The sequence below is a fragment of the Aythya ferina genome, assembly GCF_964211825.1.
Source record: "Aythya ferina genome assembly, contig: HAP1_SCAFFOLD_64, whole genome shotgun sequence".
In the NCBI taxonomy this organism is placed as follows: Eukaryota; Metazoa; Chordata; class Aves; order Anseriformes; family Anatidae; genus Aythya; species Aythya ferina.
Genome location: NW_028181444.1, coordinates 321,362 through 347,110, shown reverse-complemented (window position 1 = coordinate 347,110; position 25,749 = coordinate 321,362). Strand labels below are relative to the sequence as shown.

Here is a 25,749-nt window from a genome sequence, read left to right as displayed (position 1 = left end):
TCAAAAAACAACATTAACTGTAGCAAAATATTATAGTTTAAAGTTCCATTTAGGGGCCACTTTTCTCCACATTCCAGCTTATAAAGCGGCCACCACTAATTACGATATTTTATCAATGTTTTCCTGTTCACACTTCCACCGGCAGATCCTCCAATATCCTTCCAGTGACTTAAAACACAACCTAACACACTTTTCTTTAAAATTTCACTGCTTGTTTGCCCCCCCAGTTTCCAGTTTACACTTTCAGAATACACACGTTACTTACAAAAGCGTATCACAAAATGTATCACTCACAAAAATACGGGCACGCAATATCTTTCAGTAGCGATGTCACAAAGCTACTATTACCAGCAATATTGCCAAAATCACAGTAACAATAGTCAGAGTCAAATTCCACATGCGGTAAGTCAGAAAACCGAACTGTGTAACACCATAACGATATCTCTCTTACAACAATGCCACGAACCTACTATTACCACCAGGAAAATAGCCAAAATCGCAGTAACAATAACCAGAGTTAAATACCATACTCCATGAGTCAGAAAACCGAAATAGACAACACAATTCCAGATGGACCTTAAAGCGAGCTCCTTCCTTAAGGTCCCCAAATATACTTATGGTGCTTACCACAAAGTATATACCAAACACTGCCTCGCAGAAGATCACCTTCTGACTTACAGACAGTTCCAGATGACCGGTCTACCAGAAAACCAAACCAGAATAGAGAATATACTCACTTACAATGATGGGGTCCTTGTCTGCCTCCGCAGTGATCCGGTGAGTCGAGGAGTCCCTCCGGGAAATCCCGGGGGTACCCTAGGGAGTCCTGTCCCCAGCGGGTCCTGCGGTCCGGCAGAGAGGTCGTCCCATCTGGGGTGCCAGATTGATTCAAAGATCGAAGCCGAAATTCCTTTAAGTGGTATATTCTTTATTGCAGCGCTGGATGCACGGGGGATCTCTCCACCTATCGTGCATACCTAAAGCGGAAAGCAGTCTTGAATTTATACAATCAATCTATCAATATTCTACAAGCACCTATACATATGCATTACCTATCCCCGCCTTCCCTCGCTTCTCATGCTAATTAGCCTTTTGGCACCTTGCGCCTGCGCAGAGCCTTCCAAGAATTGTGGGCAGGGGTCTTTGGGACGTGGGCAGGGGTCTTTGGGAGGAAGACCCCGAGTCTGCCTCACAGTGTACTTTTCACCTTTGGTCAGGAATCTGCTGAATTGGCATGTTTCTTAATTGCGAGAGCTGGTTGTTGCCAATTCTCCCGTTTGTTGTATCTTTATAATGAATTCCAATGTCCAGTTTCGAGATTTATAGTCCTTACGTTTGTTTCTCTGTCCGTCTGCCGCTTCCTTATCATGAGTTTCAGTGTCTTGTTTCGAGATATACGGTCCGTGTCTGGGGATTGTCCTTGCCTCCTCAATACCTCCCCAATACCTCCTTAATCAAACCCAGGCTCCAACAGTGTACAAGCACCTCCCAACCAACCCTCCCCTTCCCCCCCCCCCCGCCCCCCGACACAGGCTCCAAAGGAATACAAAGAGCTCCCACCCCTCCCCCAGATGCTGGTCTCAACCCCCCCCGCCCCCAGAAGCAGGCCCCAAAGGTGTAGAGTCAGCTCCCAACCCCCTCAATGCCGGCCCCAAGGGTCTACAAGCAGCTCCCCCCTTGCCCCCAGATACCGGCCCCCAGACACAGACCCCAAAAGCCTAATCACAGGCCCTGAACTCTAGAGGCAGGCTCCAAAACCCAGGACAAAGCCCCAGTGGTTCGAGACAGGGCCCAAATCCCAGACACAGGCCCCAAACGCTAAACATATGCCAAAAAAAGTATTAGTGCTGGTGCCAAATGTTACAGACAGGCCCAAAAGCCCGAGATGCTCAAGGCTGAGACGTAACTTGGCTTTCTGAATTACTGGAAAGCAGCTTTCATTCTCAGATAATTGTGTGCAGGCTAGATAGGATGGGGCTTCAGGCACCTCTTCACCTGAGGAAACACACTGCCATCAGGCACCGCTGTGCCAGACAAGCTTGTTCTGCTAGAACACCCTACTCAGATGCACTGTGGCATTCAAGTGAACTGCTTTCATGCAAATATAACGACTGATGTTACAACCCACCTTGCCTGTGGCACCTGATGAACAGAAGAGTAAGCCACCGCAGCGCTTCAAAACCATCCCTGCACGTGCCGCTCCTTGTCGCTCTCTGGCCTTATCTCATATCCTTATCCACTTCTGTGGAGAGCCTGCCATGGCACCTGCAAAGCAAGACGGACACCTTTCATAGTCACCTTGTGCTACTTGGTCGTTCTGCTCCAACCCAGCTCATGACCAGCCCCTCTTCTTACACAGCTCTTCAGAGTGCAGTTTGCTCCTTTGAGCCTGTGCGAGACACCTGTGAAAGAAAAAGAAACGCATAGGCCGATGCAGCATCCAAAGACACAGCACAACTAGGTAAGTTACTCTCATCTGCTCCCTTACCTCTGCCGCTTACCAGCCCCCGAGGCAGATGCTTCAATCTACCCTCTTCAAACAGCTACAACACCTCTAAAAGACAAAGAGGGGATGCTTAGAGGAACAGTGAGACCTACAACACAACTGCTACATCTGTTCCTCACTCACCTTGCCAGAGGCAGCTCTGCGTGTGACGTCCCAGGTTGTACACTGCGTTACCTAACCCTTACCGTAACCCTTACCCTAAACCTTCTCACCCTTACCATTACCCAAATCCTTACCTTTACTTTTTCCTTACCCTTACTCTTTCCTTTAACCATAACCTTACCCTTACCCTATACCTTACTCCAACCCTTCCCCTTACCTTCCCCTTCCCCTTACACTTAACCTAACCCTTACCCTTCTGCTTCCCCTAAAACATATCCTAACACATTCCCTTACCCTTACACTTACCCTAACCCTTTCTATTACCCTTACACTTACTCTTGCCCTAATCCTTGCTTGCACCCTTACACTTATCCTAACCCTTACCCTTACCCATACTCAAACCCTTACTCTAACCCTTACCCTGACCCGTACCCTTACCCTTACCCTTAACCTAAGCCTAAACCTTAAACCTTACTTTAAAGCTTACCCTTTCTGCTACACTTACCCTTAGCCGAAATCTAAACCTTACACTTACCCTTAGCCTAACCCTCACCCTTACCATTACCCATACCCTTATTCTTACCCTTACCGTAACCCTTACCTTTACACTTACGGTTACCATTAACCTTACCCTTACCCTAACATTTATCCTTAACCTAACCCTTACCCTAAACCTTACCCCAACCCTTACCCTGACCCTTACATTAACCCTAACCCTTACCCTAAAACTTACACTTAATCTTAACCTTAACCTTACCCTTAACATTCACCTAATACTTACGCATACGTTTTCCTGACTTTAACCCTAAAACTAACCCTAACCATTACCCTAACATTTAACCTTACCCTAACCCTAACCCTTACTCTAACCCTTACCCTGACCTGTACCCTTACCCTTACCCTTACCCTTATACTTACCCTAATTCTTACCCATACCCTAACACATATTTGTACCCTTAACCTTACCGTTACCCTTAACCTTACCCTTACCCTTACTCTATCCGTTACCCTTACGCTTACCCTTAACATAAACCTTACCCTTGACCTTACCCTTACCATAAGCCATACAACAACACTTACATGTACACTTACGCTTGCACTTATCCTAGCAATTACTCGTACAATTACCCTTAACCTTACTATTAAGCTAACCCTAAACCTTACCCTTATCCTAACACTTACCCTTATCCTAAACCTTACCCTTTCTGCTACACTTACCCTTTGCCTAATTCTAAACCTTACCCGAACCCTCACCCTTACCTAAATCTAACTAAAATCTAACCATTACCCTAACGCCTCACCCTTACAATATACATATTTTTACCCTTTACCTAAACCTTTACCCCAACCCTTACCTTGACCCTTACATTAACCCTAATCCTTACAATAAAACCTTACACTTACTCTTAACCTTACCCTTAGCTGTAATCTAATACTTACTCTTACGTTTCCCTCACCCTAACCCTAAAATTAACCCTAACCATTACCCTAACACTTACCCTTACCCTAACCCTTACTCTAACCCTTACAATTACCCGTACTTTTACACATACCCTTACACTTACCCTTACTCTTAAACTTACACTAACCCTTACCCTTAACTAAATCTAACCCTTACACTAAACATCATCCTTACCCTTACCATTATCCCTTCTCTTACCCTTATCCTAAACATTTCCCAAACCCTTACCCTTACATTAAACCTAACCCTTACCATAACTCTTAACCTTATCCTTAAACTTAACCTAATACTTACCCTTCCGTTTCCCTCACCCTAAACCTAAAATTAGCCTAACCATTACCCTAACACTTACCCTTACTCTAACCCTTACCCTGAACTTAAGTGTAAGTGTTAGGATAACGGTAACCTTAAGGGTGACCCTTAAGCTTATCCTTAATGTTTATGGTTAGGTTAAGAGTAATTGTACGAGTAATTACTAGGATAAGTGAAAGCGTAAGTGTACATGTAAGTGTTGATGTATGGCTTATGGTAAGGGTAAGGTAAAGGGTAAGGTTTATGTTAAGGGAAAGTGTAAGAGTAACGGATAGAATAAGGGTAAGTGTAACGGTTAAGTGTTAGGGTAATGGTTAGGGTTAATTTTAGAATTAGGGTGAGAAAAATGTAAGGTTAAGTACTAGCTTAAGGTTAAGGGTAAGGTTAAGGTTAAGAGTAAGTGTAAGGTTTAGGTTAAGGGTTAGGGTTAATGTAAGGTTCAGGGAAAGGTTTGGGGTAAGGTTTAGGGTTAGGTTCAGCTTAAGGGTAAGGGTTGGGGTAAGGTTAAGGGTATGGATAAGGATAAGTGTAAGGGATAGGGTAAGGGTAAGGGTTAGCGTAAGGGTAAGATTAATGGTAAGGTTTATGTTAAGGGTAAGCGTAAGGGTAACGGATAGAGTAAGGGTAAGGGTAACGGTAAGGTTAAGGGTACAAATATGTGTTAGGGTATGGGTTATGGTATGGGTAAGAGTTAGGGTAATGTAAGGGTAAGGGTGAGTGTAAGGGTATGGGTCAGGGTAAGGGTTAGAGTAAGGGTTAGGGTTAGGGTAAGGGTAAGTGTTAGAATAATGGTTAGGGTTAATTTTAGGGTTAGGGTGAGGGAAACGTAAGGGTAAGTATTGGGTTAAGGTAAGGGTAAGTGTAAGGTTTAGATTTAGGCTAATGGTAAATGTAGCAGAAAGGGTAAGGTTTACGATAAGGGTAAGTGTTAGGGTAAGGGTAAGGTTTAGGGTAACATAAAGGGTAAGGATTACGGTAAGGGTAAGGGTACGGGTAGAATTTGTTAGAATATGGCTTATGGTAAGGGTAAGGTTTAGGGTAAGGGTAAGTGTAAGTGTATGTGTAAGGGTACGGGTCATTGTAAGGGTTAGAGTAAGGGTTAGGGTAAGGGTAGGTGTTAGGGTAATCGTTAGGGTTAATTTTAGGGTTAGGGTGAGGGAAACGGAAGGGTAAGTATTAGGTTAAGGTTAAGGGTAAGGTTAAGGTTAAGAGTAAGTGTAAGTTTTAGGGTAAGGGTAAGGGTTAATGTAAGGGTCAGGGTAAGGGTTAAGGTAAGGTTTAGGGTTAGAGTTAGGTTAAGGTTAAGGTTTAGGGTAAGGGTAAGTTATATGTATAAGGATAAGTGTAAGGGTAAGTGTTAGGGTAAGTGTAAGGATAAGGATAAGTGTACAAGTCAGGGTAAGGTTTAGAGTTAGGATTAGGGTTTGGGTTAGGGTAAAGGTAAGTGTTAGGGGAATGGTTAGGGTTAATTTTAGGTGTATGGTGATGGATAAGAAAGGGTAAGTAGTAGGTTAAGGTTAAGCGTAAGGTTAAGGTTAAGAGTAAGTGTAAGTTTTAGGGTACGGTTTAGGGTTAATGTAAGGGTCAGGGTAAGTGTTTGAGTAAGATTTAGGGTTAGGGTAAGAGTAAGTATATGGGTAATGGTAAGGGTAAGTGTTAGGGTTAGCGTAAGTGTAAGGTTTAGATTTAGGCTAAGGGTAAGTGTAGCAGAAAGGGTAAGGTTTATGGTAAGTGTAAGTGTAAGGATAAGGTTAAGGTTTAGGCTTACGTTAAGGGTAAGGGTAATGCTTTGGTAAGGGTAAGAGTAAGGGTAAAGGTAAGGGTTACGGTAAGGGTAAGGGTACTGGTAGAAGTATGTGTTAGAGTACGGCTTATGGTAAGGGTACAAGTAGCTCCCCCCCTGAGACAGGACCCAAAGGTGTACAACCAGTTCCCAACACCCCTGAGACACAGGCCCCAACCCCCCCCCGAGACACAGCGACCCAAATTCTACAAGCAGCTCCTAACCCCTGCCAGGCAGGCCCCCTACCCTATACAAGCAGCTCCCAACCCTCCCCCCCCCCCCCCCTGAGGGAGGCCCCCAAGGCCCCCACAAACACAGGCCCCTACAGTGTACAGGCAGCTCCCAGCCACCCCCAGATGCTGGCCCCAAAGTTGTACAAACAGCTCCCAGCCACCCTGCAGAAACAGATTCCTACATTGTACAAGCAGTTCCCAGCCCGCTAGACACAGGCCCTGACCCCCCACACATGCAGGCCCCAAAGGTGTACAAGCAGCTCCCACCCCTCCCCCAGACGCAGGTCCCAAGCCCCCCCCCCCAAACACAGGCCCCTACAACCAGCACCCAACCCCCTACCCCCGATGCCAGGCCCAAAGGTGTAGAAGCAGCTCCAAACCTCCTCCCTCAACCCAGGCTCCAACAGTGTACAAACACCTCCCAACCAACCCTCCCCTTCCCCCCCCCCGCCCCCGACACAGGCTCCAAAGGAATACAACGAGCTCCCACCCCTCCCCCAGATGCAGGCCTCACCCCCCCCCCCGCCCCCAGAAGCAGGCCCCAAAGGTGTAGAGTCAGCTCCCAACCCCCTCAATGCTGGCCCCTAGGGTCTACAAGCAGCTCCCCCCTTGCCCCCAGATACCGGCCCCCAGACACAGACCCCAAAAGCCTAATCACAGGCCCTGAACTCTAGAGGCAGGCTCCAAAACCCAGGACAAAGCCCCAGTGGTTCGAGACAGGGCCCAAATCCCAGACACAGGCCCCAAACGCTAAACATATGCCAAAAAAAGTATTAGTGCTGGTGCCAAATGTTACAGACAGGCCCAAAAGCCCGAGATGCTCAAGGCTGAGACGTAACTTGGCTTTCTGAATTACTGGAAAGCAGCTTTCATTCTCAGATAATTGTGTGAAGGCTGATTAAGGAGCTATTGGGGAGGCAAGGACAATCCCCAGACAAGGACTGTATATCTCGAAACAAGACACTGGAACTCATGATAAGGAAGCGGCAGGCGGACAGAGAAACGAATGTAAGGACTATAAATCTCGAAACTGGACATTGGAATTCATTATAAAGATACAACAAACGGGAGAATTAGCAACAACCAGCTCTTGCAATTAAGAAACATGCCAATTCAGCAGATTCCTGACCAAAGGTGAAAAGTACGCTGTGAGGAAGACTCGGGGTCTTCCTCCCAAAGACCCCTGCCCACGTCCCAAAGACCCCTGCCCACAATTCTTGGAAGGCTCTGCGCAGGCGCAAGGTGCCAAAAGGCTAATTAGCATGAGAAGCGAGGGAAGGCGGGGATAGGTAATGCATATGTATAGGTGCTTGTAGAATATTGATAGATTGATTGTATAAATTCAAGACTGCTTTCTGCTTTGGGTATGCACGATAGGTGGAGAGATCCCCCGTGCATCCAGCGCTGCAATAAAGAATATACCACTTAAAGGAATTTCGGCTTCGATCTTTGAATCAATTTGGCGACCCAGATGGGACAACCTCTCTGCCGGACTGCAGGACCTGCTGGGAACAGGACTCCCTAGGGTACCCCCGGGATTTCCCGGAGGGACTCCTTGACTCACTGGATCACTGCGGAGGCAGACAAGGACCCCATCATTGTAAGTGAGTATATTCTTTATTCTGGTTTGGTTTTCTGGTAGACCGGTCATCTGGAACTGTCTGTAAGTCAGAAGGTGATCTTCTGCGAGGCAGTGTTTGGTATATACTTTGTGGTTAGCACCATAAGTACATGTTTGGGGACCTTAAGGAAGGAGCTCGCTTTAAGGTCCATCTGGAATTGTGTTGTCTATTTCGGTTTTCTGACTCATGGAGTATGGTATTTAACTCTGGTTCTTGTTACTGCGATTTTGGCTATTTTCCTGGTGGTAATAGTAGGTTCGTGGCATTGTTATAAGAAAGATATCGTTACGGTGTTACACAGTTCGGTTTTCTGACTTCTCGCATGTGGAATTTGACTCTGACTATTGTTACTGTGATTTTGGCAATATTGCTGGTAATAGTAGTTTTGTGGCATCGCTACTGAAAGATATTGCGTGCCTGTATTTTTGTGAGTGATACGTTTTGTGATACGCTTTTGTAAGTAACGTGTGTATTCTGAAAGTGTAAACTGGAAACTGGGGGGGCAAACAAGCAGTGAAATTTTAAAGAAAAGTGTGTTAGGATGTGTTTTAAGTCACTGGAAGGATATTGGAGGATCTGCCGGTGGAAGTGTGAACAGGAAAACATTGATAAAATATCGTAATCAGTGGTGGCCGCTTTATAAGCTGGAATGTGGAGAAAAGTGGCCCCTAAATGGAACTTTAAACTATAATATTTTGCTACAGTTAATGTTGTTTCTTGAGAAGCAGAACAGGATGAAATGTTGTATACTGATGTTTCAGCATCTTGGTGGGAAAAGGTAGGGAATTAAGTTGGCCCCTGACTGAACCTTTGATGTTGGCATTAGAGAAGTACAGGCTGGAGAAAGATAAAGGAAGTGTTAAAAGGGTTGTTGAAAGTGTTAAAGGTGTTTGAAGTTGAATGAGCAGGGAAAGAGGATGTAGGAATGTTAATAGTTCTGCCTCTGCCCGAGGCAGAGATCTTAAAATCATGGGTGTTAGCCCTTTAGGGCAAAGGGACCATGATCGGTCCGAGAGAGTTGTCACAGAAACAGAAAAGAGGTACACTCTTAAAACAACCTGAGTTCATGTGCGAGCTCAGATTGCTGATGGGACCGTTCAGGGAACTGTGGACAATTGCATTCCCCTGACCGACCCCCACTAAGACCCGAATCATCCTGAAAATTATGAACGGTTAAGTAAATACTAAAACCTGGATGAATTGGGAATTGAGAATATGCTTCCAACAAAGTCTAAAAGAAAGCCCTATGGAATTTTTGGACCAACTCTGAAATGTAATGAAAATAAATAAATAACTAAATAAATAGAACAAAACGGTTTGGACCTGGCTTTGGAGGACAAATTGACTAGCCTTTTCCTAGGGTAATCAAATCCTCATTTCAACAGGAATAACGGGGACCTGGGGAATCTACCCTAGCGGATCCTCCACTGGTTATAATGAAGCTAGGGGAGGAATGGAAGTGAAATTTCTTATTGCTATGGGGCAACGTATTCAGTTCTAAATCAAGCATTAATGCCTTCACAGAATTATTATGTTAGGGTAAAAGGTGTGTCGTGGTTTAACCCGGCCAGCAGCTAAACACCACGCAGCTGTTCGCTCCCCCTCCCCCTCCCTCTCTGGGACGGGGGAGAGAAATGGAAAGTGAAGCCCGTGAGTTGAGATAAAGACAGTTTAATAAGACAAAATAATAATAATAATAATAATAATAATAATAATAATAATAATAATAATACAATGATGATAATAGTACCACTAGTAATAATGTGTACAAACAAGTGATGCACAATGCAATTGCTCACCACCCGCTGACCGATGCCCAGCCTAACCCCGAGCAGTCCGGCCCCCTCCCCCTGGCTAGCCACCCCTATGTATTGTTTAGCCTGACGTCAGATGCTATGGAATACCCCTTTGGCTAGTTTGGGTCACCTGTCCTGGGTCTGTCCCCTCCCAGCTCTTACTGCACCCCCAGCCTGCCTGTTGGCAGGACAGAGCAAGAAGCTGAGATGTCCTTGGCTTGGTATAAGCATTGCTCTGCAACAATTGAAACATCGGGGTGTTATCAGCACTTTTCTCATCCTAAGCCAAAACATAGCATTCTCCCAGCTACTAGGAAGAAAATTAACTCTGTTCTAACTGAAACCAGGACAAGGTGTAACCGAAAAGGCTTATTTTTGTGAACCTTTGAAGTACAAGTTAGGGAAACAATGGGGCATACACAGATTTTTATCTATGCCTAGCTCCTCATGGGCACTCTTAGGTAGAGATTTATTAGAGCAAGTAGGAGCAGAAATTGTCTTTGAAAAAGGGAAAATGGAATTAAGAACAGGAGAAGAACAACTAATAAATGTGTTAAGCTTGGCACTAATACAAACTGACCCTAAAAGTGAAATACCTTTAGAGATCACAGATCAAGTATGTCCAGGAGTTTGGGCTACCGAAGTCCCTGGAAGAGCTAAAAATGTGACCTTAATAATTATTAAATTAAAGCCAGGAGAGAAACCCGTTAAGGTTAAGTAATATCCTTTGAGGATAGAAGATAGGAAAGGAATTAAAGAGATAATTGATCAATTTTTACAGTATGGATTATTGATTGAATGTGAATCAGAATACAATTCAGCCATATTGCCAATTAAAAAGGCAGATGAAAAAGCTATAGGCTAGTTCAGGATTTGAGGGCCATAAATAAAATCACTGAGGATATACATCCAGTAGTGGCAAACCCTTATACTTTGCTGACTAAATTAAAGAATAGTCAAGTCTGGTTTACCGTACTGGATTTAAAAGATGCCTTCTTCTGCCTAGGCTTAGCCACAGAAAGCCAAAACCTATTCGCCTTTGAATGGGAAAATCCCGATTCAGGCAGAAAGACGCAGCTTACGTGGACATTACTACCTCAAGGATTCAAGAATAGCCCCACTATTTTTGGAAACCAATTAGCAAGGGAACTCGAAACATAGATACCTCCGGACACTGAAGGTGCTTTGTTACAATATGTAGATGATCTCTTAATAGCTACCGAGACTAAAGGGAGTTGGATTCAATGGACTATAAGTCGTCTTAATTTTCTGGGTTTAAATGGATATCAAGTCTCTTGACAGAAAGTCCAGCTGGCTCAACAAAGTGTGACCTATCTGGGATTTGACATTTCGGAAGGACAACGAGAACTAGGAACTGAACATAAGGAAGTCATTTGCCGGACTCCAGAACCTCAAATGGTAAAGGAGCTACAAAGCTTTTTAGGAATGACAGGTTGGTGTCGCCTTTGGATTTATAATTATGGACTATTGGTAAAGCCTCTATGTGAATTGATAAAGATTAACCAGTCAAAGTTAGTCTGGACTGGAGAAGCACAAAAAGTCTTTAAACAACTTAAACAAGAATTGATGATTTTGAAATATCAAGCAATATTGGTAGAACAGGACGACGTGGAAATTGTGATAATTCATATTGTGAATCTAGCCTCTTTTCTTAGTGATGCTCCGGCACAAGCTGTGATTCACGATTGTTTAGAAACTCTAGAGACTGTGTATTGCAGCCGACCAGACCTTAAGGAGGAGCCCATGGAAGATGCGGAAGAAACTTGGTTCACGGATGGGAGCAGTTTTGTTACGCAAAGACAACGTAAAGCTGGATATGCTATAACAACTACTCAGCAGGTAATCGAGTCTAAGCCTTTACCCCCTGGAACATCAGCTCAAAAGGCGGAGATAGTTGCTCTCACGAGAGCATTGGAACTGGCAGCGGGAAAAAGGGTAAATATTTGGACAGATCCTAAATATACATTCGGCGTGGTACATGCTCATGGAGCAATTCGGAAAGAACATGGATTGCTGACCGCTCAGTGAAAACACAAAGTATGCTGAAGAAATTTTAAAATTGTTAGAGGCTGTAAAACAACCAGAAAAGGTAGCTATCATGCATTGTCAGGGACACCAAAAGGGGAACAGCGATTTTGAAATTGGAAAATCGATTGGCAGAGGCTAAGCAGGCAGCTGAAATAACTGAGGTGAAGGCATTGTCTTTGATACCAGACGGTAAAATCCAAACTATATCCAAATTATACAAAAGAAGACTTAAAATTAATTGAAGATTTGAAAGGTAAAATGAAACCAGATGGATGAGTATATTTAAAAGATAACCACATAGTAATACCCTCTAGTTTGACATGGCCCATAGTTCTTACAGAACACAATAAAACGCATTGGGGAGCTGGCACACCGCATAAGAGCCTGAGTCCGACATTAGTGGGACGATATGATAAAACAAGTAACTCAACAATGTAGCATTTGCTTACACAATAACCCCAATACCAAGAATAGAATAAAATTTGGAATAATCGGTAAAGGAAATTATTCGGGGCAACAGTGGCAAATTGATTTTTCAGAACTCCCTAGAAAAGGGGGGTATCATTATTTACTGGTTCTGACTGACACGTTTTCAGGAAGGCCTGAAGCCTTTCCCTGTCGAACAAACAAAGCAAGAGAAGTGGTTAAAGTCTTGTTAAATGAAATAATACCATGCTTTGGGATTCTAGTAGCAATGTCTTCTGATAGAGTTTCACATTTTTGTGCACAAGTGGTAGACCAGATAAGTAAGATTCTAAAGATAGATTGGCAACTGCATACTCCTTATAGACCACAGGCAAGTGGACAGGTAGAAAAAATGAACCATTTAATTAAACAATAAATAGCTAAAATTGGATAAGAAGCTAATTTGTCATGGCCTCAATCCCTCCCTTTAGCATTACTTGGAATTAGATTTAAACCTAGAATAAAAGGAAATTTGAGTCCCTTCAAAATCTTATATGGAAGGCCATAGCAATTTCTATTTAGTGGAGAGGACCTAACGCAGTTAGGATCAGAACATTTATATGCTTATATAACTGAACTTCAGAAACAATTAAATAAAGTACATACATTTGTTTTAGGGACCAGGGCTAGAGGGTTGGATCAACCAATCCACCCCTTTAAGCTCGGGGATTTTATTTTTATAAAGACTTTTTCAGGACAACCCGTGCAGGAAAAATGGAAGGAAAGTGGATGGGAGCATACCAAGTATTACTGACAACACACACCGCCATTAAGATTAAGAAGCAAGCAGCTTGGATCCACAATTCAAGGGTGAAGAAGGCCCCGGCGAGGATATGGACCACCACTCCAATTGGACCAACAAAATTACGGTTTTCCAGATCCTAATGATTGCAGGGGTGCGGTTCTCGGATTTGGGGTGGGCAACTTGGGATGAGAACTTACACCTGACCTTAATACAAACAATTTCTCAAGTAACTAATAAGACGAACTGTTGGGTATGCACCCATCTGCCACAGCATGGGAATAAGGGTGTATCGTTAATTGGGATTCCCTTGCCTGCAAACTTATCTTGGACTAATTTGTGGGAAAACACATCTCGGGGTCGAAAACATTAAGCAGTTTTGGAACTAGAAGTGAGTAGCTTCATGCCGTTAGAATCCTATTATGTATGTGTACAAAGGTGTAACCCGCCTAAGGGTATAGGAAAACAGCATTGTATAAATACGGATACTACTTATGTGGGAAATCAGACATCTTGTAATTGAACAATTGATATTAGTACGACTAGCGGCTGGACAAATTCAACCAGCTGGACGGTTCCAGAAGGAAAAGGGTGGTATTGGCTATGCAATGATACAGCCCGTAAGGTCTTGCCTGAGAATTGGAAGGGAACTTGCACTCTTGGAGCGGTAGTCCCCAATATGACAGTACATGATGTAGTGCCTCGAGGTTACTTGAGAAATCATATCCGGAGAATCAGATGAAAAATTAACAATCCATTGGTAGAGAGACACACCCCTTTTCATAGTTTTGTGCGATGGTTTATCCCATGGTTAGGAGTGAGTGAATTGGAAAAGGCAATAGTTAATATTTCTGCAATTATAGAGAAGTTAGAAAACAAAATTCTGGATGCTATAAAGGCTCAACAAGAAGAGATATCTAGTTTATCACAGGTAGTATTCCAAAATCGGATGGCCCTAGACTTGTTACTGGCCACTCAAGGGGGAGTCTGTACAGTAATAAACACAAGTTGTTGTATGTATGTAGATCAGAGTGGAAGGATCTCTACCGACCTGGAAGAAATATGGAAGCAGACAAGGATCCTACATGAGATCAGTAAAGATGATCTTTCATGGAGTTTTAGTGAACTATGGACTAAGTTAACCTCCTGGTTGCCCAATTTCCAATGGTTGAAACAAGTATTCATTGCTCTAATCGTATTAGTAGTGTTAGGAATATTTGTGTGCATGTTGTTTAGATGCCTGCTTTGTTGTGTTACTGTAAATAATGGAAGTATCTGATGCAAAAGAATTTGCATGGGAAAAGAAAAGGGGGGATTGATTAAGGAGGTATTGGGGAGGCAAGGACAATCCCCAGACAAGGACTGTATATCTCGAAACAAGACACTGGAACTCATGATAAGGAAGCGGCAGGCGGACAGAGAAACGAATGTAAGGACTATAACTCTCGAAACTGGACATTGGAATTCATTATAAAGATACAACAAACGGGAGAATTAGCAACAACCAGCTCTTGCAATTAAGAAACATGCCAATTCAGCAGATTCCTGACCAAAGGTGAAAAGTACACTGTGAGGAAGACTCGGGGTCTTCCTCCCAAAGACCCCTGCCCACGTCCCAAAGACCCCTGCCCACAATTCTTGGAAGGCTCTGCGCAGGCGCAAGGTGCCAAAAGGCTAATTAGCATGAGAAGCGAGGGAAGGCGGGGATAGGTAATGCATATGTATAGGTGCTTGTAGAATATTGATAGATTGATTGTATAAATTCAAGACTGCTTTCTGCTTTGGGTATGCACGATAGGTGGAGAGATCCCCCGTGCATCCAGCGCTGCAATAAAGAATATACCACTTAAAGGAATTTCGGCTTCGATCTTTGAATCAATTTGGCGACCCAGATGGGACAACCTCTCTGCCGGACTGCAGGACCTGCTGGGAACAGGACTCCCTAGGGTACCCCCGGGATTTCCCGGAGGGACTCCTTGACTCACCGGATCACTGCGGAGGCAGACAAGGACCCCATCATTGTAAGTGAGTATATTCTTTATTCTGGTTTGGTTTTCTGGTAGACCGGTCATCTGGAACTGTCTGTAAGTCAGAAGGTGATCTTCTGCGAGGCAGTGTTTGGTATATACTTTGTGGTTAGCACCATAAGTACATGTTTGGGGACCTTAAGGAAGGAGCTCGCTTTAAGGTCCATCTGGAATTGTGTTGTCTATTTCGATTTTCTGACTCATGGAGTATGGTATTTAACTCTGGTTCTTGTTACTGCGATTTTGGCTATTTTCCTGGTGGTAATAGTAGGTTCGTGGCATTGTTATAAGAAAGATATCGTTACGGTGTTACACAGTTCGGTTTTCTGACTTCTCGCATGTGGAATTTGACTCTGACTATTGTTACTGTGATTTTGGCAATATTGCTGGTAATAGTAGTTTTGTGGCATCGCTACTGAAAGATATTGCGTGCCCGTATTTTTGTGAGTGATACGTTTTGTGATACGCTTTTGTAAGTAACGTGTGTATTCTGAAAGTGTAAACTGGAAACTGGGGGGGCAAACAAGCAGTGAAATTTTAAAGAAAAGTGTGTTAGGATGTGTTTTAAGTCACTGGAAGGATATTGGAGGATCTGCCGGTGGAAGTGTGAACAGGAAAACATTGATAAAATATCGTAATCAGTGGTGGCCGCTTTATAAGCTGGAATGTGGAGAAAAGTGGCCCCTAAACGGAACTTTAAACTATAATATTTTGCTACAGTTAATGTTGTTTCTTGAGAAGCAGAACAGGATGAAATGTTGTATACTGATGTTTCAGCATCTTGGTGGGAAAAGGTAGGGAATTAAGTTGGCCCCTGACTGAACCTTTGATGTTGGCATTAGAGAAGTACAGGCTGGAGAAAGATAAAGGAAGTGTTAAAAGGGTTGTTGAAAGTGTTAAAGGTGTTTGAAGTTGAATGAGCAGGGAAAGAGGATGTAGGAATGTTAATAGTTCTGCCTCTGCCCGAGGCAGAGATCTTAAAATCATGGGTGTTAGCCCTTTAGGGCAAAGGGACCATGATCGGTCCGAGAGAGTTGTCACAGAAACAGAAAAGAGGTACACTCTTAAAACAACCTGAGTTCATGTGCGAGCTCAGATTGCTGATGGGACCGTTCAGGGAACTGTGGACAATTGCATTCCCCGACCGACCCCCACTAAGACCCGAATCATCCTGAAAATTATGAACGGTTAAGTAAATACTAAAACCTGGATGAATTGGGAATTGAGAATATGCTTCCAACAAGGTCTAAAAGAAAGCCCTATGGAATTTTTGGACCAACTCTGAAATGTAATGAAAATAAATAAATAAATAACTAAATAAATAAAACAAAACGGTTTGGACCTGGCTTTGGAGGACAAATTGACTAGCCTTTTCCTAGGGTAATCAAATCCTCATTTCAACAGGAATAACGGGGACCTGGGGAATCTACCCTAGCGGATCCTCCACTGGTTATAATGAAGCTAGGGGAGGAATGGAAGTGAAATTTCTTATTGCTATGGGGCAACGTATTCAGTTCTAAATCAAGCATTAATGCCTTCACAGAATTATTATGTTAGGGTAAAAGGTGTGTCGTGGTTTAACCCGGCCGGCAGCTAAACACCACGCAGCTGTTCGCTCACCCTCCCCCTCCCTCTCTGGGATGGGGGAGAGAAATGGAAAGTGAAGCCCGTGAGTTGAGATAAAGACAGTTTAATAAGACAAAATAATAATAATAATAATAATAGTAATAGTAATAATAATAATAATAATAATAATAATACAATGATGATAATAGTACCACTAGTAATAATGTGTACAAACAAGTGATGCACAATGCAATTGCTCACCACCCGCTGACCGATGCCCAGCCTAACCCCGAGCAGTCCGGCCCCCTCCCCCTGGCTAGCCACCCCTATGTATTGTTTAGCCTGACGTCAGATGCTATGGAATACCCCTTTGGCTAGTTTGGGTCACCTGTCCTGGGTCTGTCCCCTCCCAGCTCTTACTGCACCCCCAGCCTGCCTGTTGGCAGGACAGAGCAAGAAGCTGAGATGTCCTTGGCTTGGTATAAGCATTACTCTGCAACAACTGAAACATCGGGGTGTTATCAGCACTCTTCTCATCCTAAGCCAAAACATAGCATTCTCCCAGCTACTAGGAAGAAAATTAATTCTGTTCTAACTGAAACCAGGACAAGGTGTAACCGAAAAGGCTTATTTTTGTGAACCTTTGAAGTACAAGTTAGGGAAACAATGGGGCATACACAGATTTTTATCTATGCCTAGCTCCTCATGGGCACTCTTAGGTAGAGATTTATTAGAGCAAGTAGGAGCAGAAATTGTCTTTGAAAAAGGGAAAATGGAATTAAGAACAGGAGAAGAACAACTAATAAATGTGTTAAGCTTGGCACTAATACAAACTGACCCTAAAAGTGAAATACCTTTAGAGATCACAGATCAAGTATGTCCAGGAGTTTGGGCTACCGAAGTCCCTGGAAGAGCTAAAAATGTGACCTTAATAATTATTAAATTAAAGCCAGGAGAGAAACCCGTTAAGGTTAAGTAATATCCTTTGAGGATAGAAGATAGGAAAGGAATTAAAGAGATAATTGATCAATTTTTACAGTATGGATTATTGATTGAATGTGAATCAGAATACAATTCAGCCATATTGCCAATTAAAAAGGCAGATGAAAAAGCTATAGGCTAGTTCAGGATTTGAGGGCCATAAATAAAATCACTGAGGATATACATCCAGTAGTGGCAAACCCTTATACTTTGCTGACTAAATTAAAGAATAGTCAAGTCTGGTTTACCGTACTGGATTTAAAAGATGCCTTCTTCTGCCTAGGCTTAGCCACAGAAAGCCAAAACCTATTCGCCTTTGAATGGGAAAATCCCGATTCAGGCAGAAAGACGCAGCTTACGTGGACATTACTACCTCAAGGATTCAAGAATAGCCCCACTATTTTTGGAAACCAATTAGCAAGGGAACTCGAAACATGGATACCTCCGGACACTGAAGGTGCTTTGTTACAATATGTAGATGATCTCTTAATAGCTACCGAGACTAAAGGGAGTTGGATTCAATGGACTATAAGTCGTCTTAATTTTCTGGGTTTAAATGGATATCAAGTCTCTTGACAGAAAGTCCAGCTGGCTCAACAAAGTGTGACCTATCTGGGATTTGACATTTCGGAAGGACAACGAGAACTAGGAACTGAACATAAGGAAGTCATTTGCCGGACTCCAGAACCTCAAATGGTAAAGGAGCTACAAAGCTTTTTAGGAATGACAGGTTGGTGTCGCCTTTGGATTTATAATTATGGACTATTGGTAAAGCCTCTATGTGAATTGATAAAGATTAACCAGTCAAAGTTAGTCTGGACTGGAGAAGCACAAAAAGTCTTTAAACAACTTAAACAAGAATTGATGATTTTGAAATATCAAGCAATATTGGTAGAACAGGACGACGTGGAGATTGTGATAATTCATATTGTGAATCTAGCCTCTTTTCTTAGTGATGCTCCGGCACAAGCTGTGATTCACGATTGTTTAGAAACTCTAGAGACTGTGTATTGCAGCCGACCAGACCTTAAGGAGGAGCCCATGGAAGATGCGGAAGAAACTTGGTTCACGGATGGGAGCAGTTTTGTTACGCAAAGACAACGTAAAGCTGGATATGCTATAACAACTACTCAGCAGGTAATCGAGTCTAAGCCTTTACCCCCTGGAACATCAGCTCAAAAGGCGGAGATAGTTGCTCTCACGAGAGCATTGGAACTGGCAGCGGGAAAAAGGGTAAATATTTGGACAGATCCTAAATATACATTCGGCGTGGTACATGCTCATGGAGCAATTCGGAAAGAACATGGATTGCTGACCGCTCAGTGAAAACACAAAGTATGCTGAAGAAATTTTAAAATTGTTAGAGGCTGTAAAACAACCAGAAAAGGTAGCTATCATGCATTGTCAGGGACACCAAAAGGGGAACACCGATTTTGAAATTGGAAATCGATTGGCAGAGGCTAAGCAGGCAGCTGAAATAACTGAGGTGAAGGCATTGTCTTTGATACCAGACGGTAAAATCCAAACTATATCCAAATTATACAAAAGAAGACTTAAAATTAATTGAAGATTTGAAAGGTAAAATGAAACCAGATGGATGAGTATATTTAAAAGATAACCACATAGTAATACCCTCTAGTTTGACATGGCCCATAGTTCTTACAGAACACAATAAAACGCATTGGGGAGCTGGCACACCGCATAAGAGCCTGAGTCCGACATTAGTGGGACGATATGATAAAACAAGTAACTCAACAATGTAGCATTTGCTTACACAATAACCCCAATACCAAGAATAGAATAAAATTTGGAATAATCGGTAAAGGAAATTATTCGGGGCAACAGTGGCAAATTGATTTTTCAGAACTCCCTAGAAAAGGGGGGTATCATTATTTACTGGTTCTGACTGACACGTTTTCAGGAAGGCCTGAAGCCTTTCCCTGTCGAACAACCAAAGCAAGAGAAGTGGTTAAAGTCTTGTTAAATGAAATAATACCATGCTTTGGGATTCTAGTAGCAATGTCTTCTGATAGAGTTTCACATTTTTGTGCACAAGTGGTAGACCAGATAAGTAAGATTCTAAAGATAGATTGGCAACTGCATACTCCTTATAGACCACAGGCAAGTGGACAGGTAGAAAAAATGAACCATTTAATTAAACAATAAATAGCTAAAATTGGATAAGAAGCTAATTTGTCATGGCCTCAATCCCTCCCTTTAGCATTACTTGGAATTAGATTTAAACCTAGAATAAAAGGAAATTTGAGTCCCTTCAAAATCTTATATGGAAGGCCATAGCAATTTCTATTTAGTGGAGAGGACCTAACGCAGTTAGGATCAGAACATTTATATGCTTATATAACTGAACTTCAGAAACAATTAAATAAAGTACATACATTTGTTTTAGGGACCAGGGCTAGAGGGTTGGATCAACCAATCCACCCCTTTAAGCTCGGGGATTTTATTTTTATAAAGACTTTTTCAGGACAACCCGTGCAGGAAAAATGGAAGGAAAGTGGATGGGAGCATACCAAGTATTACTGACAACACACACCGCCATTAAGATTAAGAAGCAAGCAGCTTGGATCCACAATTCAAGGGTGAAGAAGGCCCCGGCGAGGATATGGACCACCACTCCAATTGGACCAACAAAATTACGGTTTTCCAGATCCTAATGATTGCAGGGGTGCGGTTCTCGGATTTGGGGTGGGCAACTTGGGATGAGAACTTACACCTGACCTTAATACAAACAATTTCTCAAGTAACTAATAAGACGAACTGTTGGGTATGCACCCATCTGCCACAGCATGGGAATAAGGGTGTATCGTTAATTGGGATTCCCTTGCCTGCAAACTTATCTTGGACTAATTTGTGGGAAAACACATCTCGGGGTCGAAAACATTAAGCAGTTTTGGAACTAGAAGTGAGTAGCTTCATGCCGTTAGAATCCTATTATGTATGTGTACAAAGGTGTAACCCGCCTAAGGGTATAGGAAAACAGCATTGTATAAATACGGATACTACTTATGTGGGAAATCAGACATCTTGTAATTGAACAATTGATATTAGTACGACTAGCGGCTGGACAAATTCAACCAGCTGGACGGTTCCAGAAGGAAAAGGGTGGTATTGGCTATGCAATGATACAGCCCGTAAGGTCTTGCCTGAGAATTGGAAGGGAACTTGCACTCTTGGAGCGGTAGTCCCCAATATGACAGTACATGATGTAGTGCCTCGAGGTTACTTGAGAAATCATATCCGGAGAATCAGATGAAAAATTAACAATCCATTGGTAGAGAGACACACCCCTTTTCATAGTTTTGTGCGATGGTTTATCCCATGGTTAGGAGTGAGTGAATTGGAAAAGGCAATAGTTAATATTTCTGCAATTATAGAGAAGTTAGAAAACAAAATTCTGGATGCTATAAAGGCTCAACAAGAAGAGATATCTAGTTTATCACAGGTAGTATTCCAAAATCGGATGGCCCTAGACTTGTTACTGGCCACTCAAGGGGGAGTCTGTACAGTAATAAACACAAGTTGTTGTATGTATGTAGATCAGAGTGGAAGGATCTCTACCGACCTGGAAGAAATATGGAAGCAGACAAGGATCCTACATGAGATCAGTAAAGATGATCTTTCATGGAGTTTTAGTGAACTATGGACTAAGTTAACCTCCTGGTTGCCCAATTTCCAATGGTTGAAACAAGTATTCATTGCTCTAATCGTATTAGTAGTGTTAGGAATATTTGTGTGCATGTTGTTTAGATGCCTGCTTTGTTGTGTTACTGTAAATAATGGAAGTATCTGATGCAAAAGAATTTGCATGGGAAAAGAAAAGGGGGGATTGATTAAGGAGGTATTGGGGAGGCAAGGACAATCCCCAGACAAGGACTGTATATCTCGAAACAAGACACTGGAACTCATGATAAGGAAGCGGCAGGCGGACAGAGAAACGAATGTAAGGACTATAACTCTCGAAACTGGACATTGGAATTCATTATAAAGATACAACAAACGGGAGAATTAGCAACAACCAGCTCTTGCAATTAAGAAACATGCCAATTCAGCAGATTCCTGACCAAAGGTGAAAAGTACACTGTGAGGAAGACTCGGGGTCTTCCTCCCAAAGACCCCTGCCCACGTCCCAAAGACCCCTGCCCACAATTCTTGGAAGGCTCTGCGCAGGCGCAAGGTGCCAAAAGGCTAATTAGCATGAGAAGCGAGGGAAGGCGGGGATAGGTAATGCATATGTATAGGTGCTTGTAGAATATTGATAGATTGATTGTATAAATTCAAGACTGCTTTCTGCTTTGGGTATGCACGATAGGTGGAGAGATCCCCCGTGCATCCAGCGCTGCAATAAAGAATATACCACTTAAAGGAATTTCGGCTTCGATCTTTGAATCAATTTGGCGACCCAGATGGGACAACCTCTCTGCCGGACTGCAGGACCTGCTGGGAACAGGACTCCCTAGGGTACCCCCGGGATTTCCCGGAGGGACTCCTTGACTCACTGGATCACTGCGGAGGCAGACAAGGACCCCATCATTGTAAGTGAGTATATTCTTTATTCTGGTTTGGTTTTCTGGTAGACCGGTCATCTGGAACTGTCTGTAAGTCAGAAGGTGATCTTCTGCGAGGCAGTGTTTGGTATATACTTTGTGGTTAGCACCATAAGTACATGTTTGGGGACCTTAAGGAAGGAGCTCGCTTTAAGGTCCATCTGGAATTGTGTTGTCTATTTCGATTTTCTGACTCATGGAGTATGGTATTTAACTCTGGTTCTTGTTACTGCGATTTTGGCTATTTTCCTGGTGGTAATAGTAGGTTCGTGGCATTGTTATAAGAAAGATATCGTTACGGTGTTACACAGTTCGGTTTTCTGACTTCTCGCATGTGGAATTTGACTCTGACTATTGTTACTGTGATTTTGGCAATATTGCTGGTAATAGTAGTTTTGTGGCATCGCTACTGAAAGATATTGCGTGCCCGTATTTTTGTGAGTGATACGTTTTGTGATACGCTTTTGTAAGTAACGTGTGTATTCTGAAAGTGTAAACTGGAAACTGGGGGGGCAAACAAGCAGTGAAATTTTAAAGAAAAGTGTGTTAGGATGTGTTTTAAGTCACTGGAAGGATATTGGAGGATCTGCCGGTGGAAGTGTGAACAGGAAAACATTGATAAAATATCGTAATCAGTGGTGGCCGCTTTATAAGCTGGAATGTGGAGAAAAGTGGCCCCTAAACGGAACTTTAAACTATAATATTTTGCTACAGTTAATGTTGTTTCTTGAGAAGCAGAACAGGATGAAATGTTGTATACTGATGTTTCAGCATCTTGGTGGGAAAAGGTAGGGAATTAAGTTGGCCCCTGACTGAACCTTTGATGTTGGCATTAGAGAAGTACAGGCTGGAGAAAGATAAAGGAAGTGTTAAAAGGGTTGTTGAAAGTGTTAAAGGTGTTTGAAGTTGAATGAGCAGGGAAAGAGGATGTAGGAATGTTAATAGTTCTGCCTCTGCCCGAGGCAGAGATCTTAAAATCATGGGTGTTAGCCCTTTAGGGCAAAGGGACCATGATCGGTCCGAGAGAGTTGTCACAGAAACAGAAAAGAGGTACACTCTTAAAACAACCTGAGTTCATGTGCGAGCTCAGATTGCTGATGGGACCGTTCAGGGAACTGTGGACAATTGCATTCCCCGACCGACCCCCACTAAGACCCGAATCATCCTGAAAATTATGAACGGTTAAGTAAATACTAAAACCTGGATGAATTGGGAATTGAGAATATGCTTCCAACAAGGTCTAAAAGAAAGCCCTATGGAATTTTTGGACCAACTCTGAAATGTAATGAAAATAAATAAATAAATAACTAAATAAATAAAACAAAACGGTTTGGACCTGGCTTTGGAGGACAAATTGACTAGCCTTTTCCTAGGGTAATCAACCCCTGATTTCAACAGGAATAACGGGGACCTGGGGAATCTACCCTAGCGGATCCTCCACTGGTTATAATGAAGCTAGGGGAGGAATGGAAGTGAAATTTCTTATTGCTATGGGGCAACGTATTCAGTTCTAAATCAAGCATTAATGCCTTCACAGAATTATTATGTTAGGGTAAAAGGTGTGTCGTGGTTTAACCTGGCCGGCAGCTAAACACCACGCAGCTGTTCGCTCCCCCTCCCCCTCCCTCTCTGGGATGGGGGAGAGAAATGGAAAGTGAAGCCCGTGAGTTGAGATAAAGACAGTTTAATAAGACAAAATAATAATAATAATAATAATAATAGTAATAATAATAATAATAATAATAATAATACAATGATGATAATAGTACCACTAGTAATAATGTGTACAAACAAGTGATGCACAATGCAATTGCTCACCACCCGCTGACCGATGCCCAGCCTAACCCCGAGCAGTCCGGCCCCCTCCCCCTGGCTAGCCACCCCTATGTATTGTTTAGCCTGACGTCAGATGCTATGGAATACCCCTTTGGCTAGTTTGGGTCACCTGTCCTGGGTCTGTCCCCTCCCAGCTCTTACTGCACCCCCAGCCTGCCTGTTGGCAGGACAGAGCAAGAAGCTGAGATGTCCTTGGCTTGGTATAAGCATTACTCTGCAACAACTGAAACATCGGGGTGTTATCAGCACTCTTCTCATCCTAAGCCAAAACATAGCATTCTCCCAGCTACTAGGAAGAAAATTAATTCTGTTCTAACTGAAACCAGGACAAGGTGTAACCGAAAAGGCTTATTTTTGTGAACCTTTGAAGTACAAGTTAGGGAAACAATGGGGCATACACAGATTTTTATCTATGCCTAGCTCCTCATGGGCACTCTTAGGTAGAGATTTATTAGAGCAAGTAGGAGCAGAAATTGTCTTTGAAAAAGGGAAAATGGAATTAAGAACAGGAGAAGAACAACTAATAAATGTGTTAAGCTTGGCACTAATACAAACTGACCCTAAAAGTGAAATACCTTTAGAGATCACAGATCAAGTATGTCCAGGAGTTTGGGCTACCGAAGTCCCTGGAAGAGCTAAAAATGTGACCTTAATAATTATTAAATTAAAGCCAGGAGAGAAACCCGTTAAGGTTAAGTAATATCCTTTGAGGATAGAAGATAGGAAAGGAATTAAAGAGATAATTGATCAATTTTTACAGTATGGATTATTGATTGAATGTGAATCAGAATACAATTCAGCCATATTGCCAATTAAAAAGGCAGATGAAAAAGCTATAGGCTAGTTCAGGATTTGAGGGCCATAAATAAAATCACTGAGGATATACATCCAGTAGTGGCAAACCCTTATACTTTGCTGACTAAATTAAAGAATAGTCAAGTCTGGTTTACCGTACTGGATTTAAAAGATGCCTTCTTCTGCCTAGGCTTAGCCACAGAAAGCCAAAACCTATTCGCCTTTGAATGGGAAAATCCCGATTCAGGCAGAAAGACGCAGCTTACGTGGACATTACTACCTCAAGGATTCAAGAATAGCCCCACTATTTTTGGAAACCAATTAGCAAGGGAACTCGAAACATGGATACCTCCGGACACTGAAGGTGCTTTGTTACAATATGTAGATGATCTCTTAATAGCTACCGAGACTAAAGGGAGTTGGATTCAATGGACTATAAGTCGTCTTAATTTTCTGGGTTTAAATGGATATCAAGTCTCTTGACAGAAAGTCCAGCTGGCTCAACAAAGTGTGACCTATCTGGGATTTGACATTTCGGAAGGACAACGAGAACTAGGAACTGAACATAAGGAAGTCATTTGCCGGACTCCAGAACCTCAAATGGTAAAGGAGCTACAAAGCTTTTTAGGAATGACAGGTTGGTGTCGCCTTTGGATTTATAATTATGGACTATTGGTAAAGCCTCTATGTGAATTGATAAAGATTAACCAGTCAAAGTTAGTCTGGACTGGAGAAGCACAAAAAGTCTTTAAACAACTTAAACAAGAATTGATGATTTTGAAATATCAAGCAATATTGGTAGAACAGGACGACGTGGAGATTGTGATAATTCATATTGTGAATCTAGCCTCTTTTCTTAGTGATGCTCCGGCACAAGCTGTGATTCACGATTGTTTAGAAACTCTAG

At 42.6% G+C, this 25,749-nt stretch overlaps 1 long non-coding RNA gene across 9 annotated transcripts in view; it reads right to left on the bottom strand.

Moving 5' to 3' along the window:
• LOC311428387 overlaps positions 1–25,749 on the bottom strand; it is a 432,091-nt gene that overhangs the window by 119,920 nt on the left and 286,422 nt on the right. For all 9 annotated transcript variants that reach the window (XR_014687677.1, XR_014687678.1, XR_014687679.1 and 6 more), the window contains exons 6-8: positions 2,489–2,554; positions 2,356–2,402; positions 2,129–2,265 (exon numbers count right to left, since the gene is read on the bottom strand). This is a non-coding gene — a long non-coding RNA (uncharacterized lncRNA). The remainder of the gene's footprint in view (positions 1–2,128; positions 2,266–2,355; positions 2,403–2,488; positions 2,555–25,749) is intronic.